The sequence below is a fragment of the Bombina bombina genome, chromosome 3 (assembly GCF_027579735.1).
Source record: "Bombina bombina isolate aBomBom1 chromosome 3, aBomBom1.pri, whole genome shotgun sequence".
Taxonomy (NCBI): domain Eukaryota; kingdom Metazoa; phylum Chordata; class Amphibia; order Anura; family Bombinatoridae; genus Bombina; species Bombina bombina.
In genome coordinates, this window is record NC_069501.1 from 206,591,201 (window position 1) to 206,600,735 (window position 9,535).

The window sequence follows — 9,535 nt, forward strand, 5'->3', positions numbered from 1 at the left end:
CTAGTGACGTATGGGATAGCAGATACCCAAGATGTGGAACTTCCACGCAAGAGTCACTAGAGAGGGAGGGATAAAATAAAGACAGCCAATTCCGCTGAAAAATTAATCCACTACCCAAATCAAAAGTTTCAATTTTTATAATGAAAAAAACTGAAATTATAAGCAAAAGAATCAAACTGAAACAGCTGCCTGAAGAACCATTCTACCAAAACTGCTTCTGAAGAAGAGAAAACATCAAAATGGTAGAATTTAGTAAAAGTATGCAAAGAAGACCAAGTCATTGCTTTGCAAATCTGATCAACAGAAGCTTCATTCATAAAAAGCCCAGGAAGTAGACACTTACCTAGTAGAATGAGCTGTAATCCTCTGAGGCGGGAATCAACCCGACTCCAAATAAGCATGATGAATCAAAAGTTTAACCAAGATGCCAAAGAAATGGCAGAAGCCTTTTGACCTTCCTAAAACCAGAAAAGATAACAAATAGACTAGAAGTCTCTCTGAAATCTGAATAGCTTCAACATAGGATTTCAAAACTCTTACCATATCCAAAGAATGTAAGAATCTTATCAAAGAAGTCTTAGGAAAAGACAATAATTCCTCCCTAAGGTTGTTAGAATTCACAACTTTAGGTAAGAATTGAAATGAGGACAGCAAAAACCACCTTATCCTGATGAAAAAATCAGAAAAAGGAGATTCACAAGAAAGAACAGATAATTCAAAAACTGTTCTAGCTGAAGAGATGTCTAAAAAGAACTATACTTTCCATGAAAGTAAATAATGTCCAGAGAAAGCATATGCTCAAATAGAAGAGCCTGTAAAGCCTTCAGAACCAAATTAAGACTCCAAGGAGGAGAAATTGGCTTAATGACAGGTTTGATACGAACCAAAGCCTGAACAAAATAATGAATATCAGGAAGTAACACTGCCTTATCCTGATGAAAAATCAGAAAAGGAGATCCACCAGAAAGAGCAGATAACTCAGAAATTCTTCTAGCAGAAGAGATAGCCAAAAGGAACAATACTTTCCAGGAAAGTAATTTAATGTCCAGAGAATGCATAGGTTCAAACGGAGGAGCCTGTAAAGCCCTCAGTACCCAATTGAGACTCCAAGGAGGAGAGATTGACTTAATGACAGGCTTGATACGAACCAAAGCCTGTACAAAACAATGAATATCAGGATGAATAGCAATCTTTCTGTGAAAAAGAACAGAAAGAATAGAGATTTGTCCTTTCAAAGAACTTGCAGACAAACCCTTATCCAAACCATCCTGAAGAAATTGTAAAATTCTAGGAATTCTAAAAGAATGCCAAGAGAATTTATGAGAAGAACACCAAGAAATGTAAGTCTTCCAAACTCGATAATAAATCTTTCTAGAGACAGATTTACGAGCCTGTAACATAGCATTAATCACTGAGTCAGAGAAACCTCTATGACTAAGAATCAAGCGTTCAATCTCCATACCTTCAAATTTAATAATTTGAGATCCTGATGGAAAAATGAGCCTTGAGATAGAAGGTCTGGTATTAACGGAAGTGTCCAAGGTTGGCAACTGGCCATCCGAATGAGATCCGCATACCAAAACCTGTGAGGCCATGCTGGAGCCACCAGCAGTACAAACGAACGCTCCATTAGAATTTTAGAAATCACTTTTGGAAGAAGAACTAGAGGCGGAAAGATATAGGCAGAATGATAATTCCAAGGAAGTGCATACGCTACTTCTGCCTGAGGATCCCCGGACCTGAATAGGCCCCTGGGAAGTTCCTTGTTTAGATGAGATGCCAACAGATCTATTTCTGGAAGCCCTCACATCTGAAAAATTGAAAAACATATCTGGGTAAAGAGACCATTCTCCGGGATGTAAAGCTTGATTATCAGAGATAATCCGCTTCCCAAATGTCTATACCTGGGAAAAAACCCCACAGAATTTAGATAGGAGCTGGATTTAGCCCAAGCAAATATCCGAGATACTTCTGTCACAGCCTAAGGACTGATAGTCCCACCCTGATGATTGACATACACCACAGTTGTGACATTGTCTGAAAAAAACAATAAACGTCTCTTCTTCAAAAAGAAACCAACTGAAGAACTCTGAGAATGCACAGAGTTCCAAAATATTAAATGGTAATCTCGCCTCCTGAGATTTCCAAACCCCTTGTGCTGACAGAGATCCTCAGACAGCCTCCCAACCTAAAAGACTCGCATCTGTAGAGATCATGGTCCAGGTTGAAAGAATCAAAGAGACCTGTAGAACTAAATGATGGTGATCTTAATCACCGAATCAAAGATAGATAAACATTAGGATTCGAAGATTTAAAAAGTGAAAACCTAGAATCCCTGCACCATTATTCAGCATAAAAAACTGGAATTGAAATTATTAGCATGTTAATCCAGTTAAAGGACCAGTCAACACACTGGACTTGCATAATCAACAAATGCAAGACAACAAGACAAATGCAACAGCACCTAGTCAACCTCAAATGAGCAGTAGATTTTGTCCCTTCAACAATGCTAAATAAATCATAATCTGATACTTGATCTTAAAGTAAACAGAAAAATGAAGCAATTGCAACATCATCCAAATATATCACAGGTCCAAGAAAAGTACCTGAAAATAAATAATTTTCCTTAAATAAGATACAACCATCTAAAAGGAAAATAAATACTATTTTGCTATAGAAACAATAGCATATTTAGCAGGAGTAGAGATAGCCCCATTAAATTGGAGAACCCTCAAAATTGAATTTAACTGCCGGCAAAGAATATAATTTAAAACCTTTGAAGAAGGAATAAAAGAAAATTCTCAGCCTATTCCATTCCCTAGTATGAGGAACTGGAAAAAAACCTCTGAAAACACAGAAGATAAAATAAGCAGAAATAAAATGTTAGCTAGTCTTAAAAAAGAACTAGTTACCTCAATATCCAAAATAATCAACACCTTTTCAACAAAGAACAAATATACTCTAATAAAAAAAAAAAAAGTAGATTTGTTAGTGTCAATATCTGATGAAGAGAATTCTGAATGAGAAAAAACATCATCAGAGAAGGATAAATCAGTATGTTGTTGGTCATTTGAAACTTCAACAATTAAAAAAGAAGTTTGAAAAAGACCTAAAAATTTTATTAGAAGGCGCGATGTCAGACAAAGCCTTTAAAAAAGAATCAGAAAAATATTCTTATAAATTTTCTAAGTATATATTGTATATAAGATGTAAAAAGAATAGCTATACATAAAGCATAAATACTAATGGATTCTGCATGTAAAAGTTTATCATGATAACTTATAACAAACCATAGCTAAAGATAAACATTCATAACATTTAAAATAAATGAACTTAGCTTTGGTAGGACTGAACTCAGTCAACAGGAATCCCTCAGTATGTTTTGAAACAGGAATAGTGTACGAGAAATCTTGCAATATGTAATAGAAAAAAACAACATATAAAGCAAAATTATCAAATTCCTTAAATGACAGTTTCAGGAATGGGAAAAAATGCAAAATAACAAGCTTCTAGAAAACAGAAGCAATGAAAAAATGAGACTTAAATAATGTGAGAAAAAAGTGGAACAAAAAAGACGCCCACATTTTTGGCGCCAAGAATGACGCCCACATTATTGGCGCTAAGTACAACGCCCATATTTTTTGGCGCCAAGTATGACACCACATCCTCTGACGCCGAAACCGACGCCCACATTTTTTGGTGCAAAAAAATCGTCTGAATACACATGCGTCAAAAAAATGACGTTAACTGAATACAACTTCCGGCGTCAACTACGGCGCTGGAAATGACAAAAATATATATTTATATGCATTATCCCAAAATAATGAAACTGACAGTCTGAATGAAGGAATACTGATTATCCTGAATCATGGCAAATATAAGTTTAAACACATATATTTAGAACTTTACATATAAAGTGCCCAACCATAGCTTAGAGTGTCACAAAAAATAAGATTTACTTACCCCAGGACACTCATCTACATATAGTAGATAGCCAAACCAGTACTGAAACGAGAATCAGTAGAGGTAATGGTATATAAGAGTATATCGTCGATCTGAAAAGGGAGGTAGGAGAAGAAATCTCTACGACCAATAACAGAGAACCTATGAAATAGATCCCCTAGAGGAAGACCATTGTATTCAAATAGGCAATACTCTCTTCACGTCCCTCTGACATTCACTGCACTCTGAGAGGAAAACCGGGCTTCAGCCTGCTGCGAAGCGCATATCAACGTAGAATCTAGCACAAACTTACTTCACCACCTCCATGGGAGGCAAAGTTTGTAAAACTGAATTGTGGGTGTGGTGAGGGGTGTATTTATAGGCATTTTAAGGTTTGGGAAACTTTGCCCCTCCTGGTAGGAATGTATATCCATACGTCACTAGCTCATGGACTCTTGCTAATTACATGAAAGAAATATGGTTTATCAGTGACAATCAGTGGTCCTATTATTTTATCTTGTTTTAGCATGTGCCAATGTTTTCTTACTATTTTTTCTGTCATTTTGTAATTAATATTGTAGTTGGTTATAAATGGTATTTTGATTTCATTGGTTTTTTTATACTCTCCCTTTCTTTAAGTTTTTTGGTTAGTAGGGATTTTCTATCCATCCTACGTAATTCTTGTCTAATGCCCTCCACAAATTTGTCGTCATACCCTCTCTCAATAAATTTGGATTTTAGGTTTTGTGACTGATTGAAGTAGTCATCAGTTTTTTTTTCAATTTTTCATAACTCTCATAAGTTGGCCCTTGGGGATGTTAATTTTCCAAGTTTGGTGATGGCAGCTAGTTGAGTGTATAAAATAATTGCTGTCCACCGGTTTGAAGAAGGTCTTTGTATTAATTACCCCCTCTTCAATAAAGGTTTTTAAAGATCTAAAAAAATTGAGTCTACTCTTACTTATTTCTTTTGTGAATCTAATATTAAAATCATTCTTATTCATATTCTCAAAAACTACCTCAAAAGATTCCTGTGTCCCTCTCCAAATTATAAGTACATCATCTATCTATCTACATATCTTTTATATAGGACTAGGCTTGCACCCAGCTCTTGCGTGTTTATAAATTGTCGTTCCCATAATCCCATAGAAATTCGCATAGCTGGGTGCAAACCTAGTCCCCCATAGCGGTACAACAGATTTGTGCATAAAAGAAATCTTCAAAAAGAAAATAATTATGAATTAGTATAACATCTATACTATCCAGGATAAAATTTATTTCTTCAATTTTGATATTGGGGTCTTTACTTAGAAAATAATTCACTGCTTCTATTCCTTGTGTGCGTTTAACAATAGTATATAGTGATGTTACATCACAGCTAACTAGCCACATATCATCAGTCCATGTTATATTTTCTAGTAATCGTATAACATCTGTGGAGTCTTTAAAGGTAGGATTCCAATGCTACTACGTACTTTTGTAAGTATCTGTCAACATACTGAGATAGGTTGGCCGTTATTGACTCTATACCTGATACTATTGGCCTTCCGGTGGATCTGTTAAGGATTTATGAATTTTTGGTAGTATATAAAATACTGGAATTCTAGGTATCTTTTTAAATAGAAAGTCAAACTCTTTTTCGTTGATTACTCCTAATTGTTTATTTTTTTCTAATAGTATTTTGAATTCCCAAGTGTAGAAAGTGGTAGGGTTAATTTTACTTTTCTTATATGTATTAGTATCTGTGAGAATAATTGCAGAGTTCTCAAATGGAATCGAGCAAAGGGAATGATGTCCATTGACGCGACCATCAGACCAATTACCTCCATGCATTGAGCCACTGATGGCCGAACAGTAGACTGTAGAGAGAGGCAAGAGGGGAGAATTTTGGATTTTCTGACCTCTGTCAGAAAAATTTTCATAGATAGGGAATCTAGTATGGTCCCTAAGAAAACCACCCTTGTAGCTGGAACATGGGAACTCTTTTCCAGATTCCCTTTCCATCCATGGGAACGTAGAAAAGACAACAAGAGAGTTTGCTTGTTAAAAAGATGGCGTCCGAACCAATATGTCATCCAGGTAGGGCGCCACTGCAATTCCTTGAGACATGATCGCTGCCAAGAGATCCCCCAGAACCTTTGAGAAAATTCTGGGAGCTGTGGCAAGGCCAAAACGGAAGAGTCACGAACTAAAAGTGTTTGTCTAGAAAGGGGAATTTCAGGAACTTTTGATGATACCTGTGGATAGGAACATGAAGATACGCATTCTTCAGGTCTATGGTCGTCATGAACTGATCCTCCTGAACCAATGGAAGAATGGAACAAATGGTTTCCATTTTGAAGGATGGTACCCTGAGAAACTTGTTGAGACACTTTAGGTCTAAAATGGGTCGAAAAGTTCCCTCTTTTTGGGAACCACAAACAGACTTGAATAGAATCCTAGACCATGTTCCCTTACTGGAACTGGAACAATCACTCCCAAGGAGGAAAGGTCCTGAACGCAGTTCAAGAATGCCTCACTTTTTACCTGGTCTGCAGATAATCTTGAGAGATGGAATCTGCCCCTGGGAGGAAAAGTTTTTAATTCTATTTTGTAACCCTGAGATACTATGTCCACAGCCCAAAGATCTGGGACATCTCATATCCATGCTTGACAAAACAGGGCAAGTCTGCCCCCACTTGATCCGATCCGGGACTGGGGGGCGACCCTTCATGCTGACAGACTCTGCTGAGGGTTTCTTTGATTGCTTCCCCTTGTTCCAAGACTGATAGGGCTTCCAATAGGACTTGGGCTGCTCCTGCTTGAAAGAGGGAGCGGAAGATTTTTTTTTACCTTTGAAGTTACAAAAGGAACGGAAATTTCTTTTGACGCCATTTATGTCTGTTCTTATATTATGGGTGGAAAAGGGTCTTTTCTACCACAAGATAAGAAATTATTTCTGCCATACCAGGTCCAAACAAGGTTTTACCCTTGTAAGGAAGCGCCAAAAGATTGGACTTGGAGGTAACATCAGCTGACCAAGATTTTAGCCACAATGTCCTGCAGGCTAAGAAAGTGAAGCCAGACATCTTGGCTCCCATTCTAATAATGTGCATGTTGGCATCAGAAATAAAGGAATTGGCTAGTTTGAGGGCTTTAATCCTATCTTGGATCTCCTCTAATGGAGTCTCTACTAAAATTGATTCAGACAAGGCATCACACCAGTAAGATGCATCACTTGCTACTGTGGCAGTACGGACTGCAGGTTGACATTGAAAACCCTGATGAACATACATCTTTTTCAAATAAGCCTCCAGCTTCTTGGCCATGGGATCCTTAAATGAGCAGCTATCCTCTATAAGGATCGCAGTTCTCTTAGGCAGAATAGAAATAGCCCCTTCCCTTCTACTTTAGGCACCATGAATCTTTAATGGAGTCAGCAACAGGAAACATCTTTTTAAAAACAGGAGACAGGGAGAAAGGTATCCCTGGCTTCTCCCATTCCTGTGAAATAGTATGTCACACAGTCTGGAAAAGGGAAAATCATAGAATTTGTTAAGTTTACTAGATTTTTGTAGGGTTGACAATGACAGAAGAGTCAGTCGTCCAAAGTAGCAAATACCTCTTAACAGTACACAAAGGTGTTCAAGCTTAAATCTGAAGTTTACTTCTTCAGTAGCAGATGAAGGAATAATACTGTCTGAATCTGAGATTTCACCCTCAGAGGTTACCGATGTATCCTCCTCATCAGACTTATGAAGGAGGGCAACCTGCGTAGCAGTAGGTGGAACAAAAACCCTACTATCTTAATGTCTAAATTTCCTCTTGCATTTTCCCAGTATAGGAAAATCAGATAATGCTGCAGATAATACCTGTGTAGCAAAATCTGCAGGCAAATAAACTCCTCCAGGAGGCTGAGAGGAACTGTAGGGCACTTTATGTGATGCCATAGAGGCTTGGGAAGTTTAAGGATAAAGCTGTGGCTTTGCCTGAACAGCATCCTTAGAGACATTTGGCTCAGAGGGCAACAATTGAATAGGCAAAACAATTTGTGCCTCAAGGCATAACAAGCAGTCTTGGTCCATGTCCATAATACTAAATAAAAAATTCCCCAAATTGTAGAATTTTTTTTAAAAATACACGGTCACTTTAAGAAATGTTTAATACCACAGCCGTTTAACGTTATGCAATTTTTAAAAAAAAATAATAAACCAATCAGGCCCCCTACATCTCAGACAGGCTGAGGTGCCTTACCATAACACATACACAATTTGGCTGCAAGGAGTCTTTAAAAATGATCATATAGTAGATCGACACTGAAGAGACTAATATTCAATGACGTTGCTCTGCTCCGTGACTATCCGACAGCAGAGAGAAGTCACATGACCGGCAGAGAGAGGAAACTACACAGCAAGTAAAAGGCACGAGTTTCAATCTGCCTACAACACCGGAGCTTAATTTACACAAACGCTCAAGCAGTCTGTCAGTTAGCCTGTTCTAGCTAAGCAAGCAAAGAAAACCAAATCCCTGTATAAAACATAAGCCACACACATACAAATAAAGGTATTTCAACAAAATTAGAGGAAAAACGTCCCAATAAAGGGAAGATTAACCCCTAGTCTCAACATACATAATGTGCCTGCCCACTGCCAAATCCTGTATTAAGGATTTTAAAAATGTTCCCATCTACTGCATAAGATATTCTTCTGAAGTGCAAGTCTCCAAGACCTAGAAGACAAAAGCACTTAACTGCAGTCTAGCTGTCCGGCAGGAAGAAAGCTCACAAGGCGTGAAAGGACACATACTCCTTACAGAGACCTGTAGAAAAAGAAAGAACAGAGTAACCAACTCTGGCTTTCTGTACCATGGGCAGCAATGTTTTAGGAAACAAAGCAAGGACTACCACACTACTTCCTAACTGCTTAAAAGCCACCACTACTCTACTGAAGAGATTGACGTAGACTCAGCTAAACCCAAATCCTTGCTTGCAGAGAAAAGTACCCGGAAAAGGAATTCATTTCTTCAGCCACCAAACTTCACCTCCTCCATTGACAGAGGCAAAGAGAATGACTGGGGATTATGGGTAGGGGAGTGACACTTAACAGCTTTGCTGTGGTGCTCTTTGCCTCCTCCTGCTGGCCAGGAGTGATATTCCCACTAGTAATTGGAATGATGTTGTGGACTCTCCATATCTTAGGAAATAGGTATTAATTTATTTTTTTCAAACCACATTTTCTGTAGTGTAGCTGCCCCCCCTCAATACCCTCCCCCCTCCCTTTTCCAACATTTATTCCCCCCTCCCTCTTTCCCATACATTGTGAATGAGTCTTGCACACTCGTGCACACTGCAGGGACAGGATCTGGAAGTCCCGCCAGCGATGGGACGCAACCTGCCTCCCTGCTACAGCTCCCACCCACCAACGATGGTCACCATCGCTGGCTCTTTCTGCATCGGATGCTAAAAAAAGGTTGTTGCAGGATGCCTCAATATCGAGGCATCACTGTAATAACCTGAAAGCACCTGGAAGTGATCACGATCGATTCCAGCACTTCAAACCCCTGAGGACGTGCCAGGCACGTCCTTGGTCATTAACGGACAGCCTTTGTAGGACGTG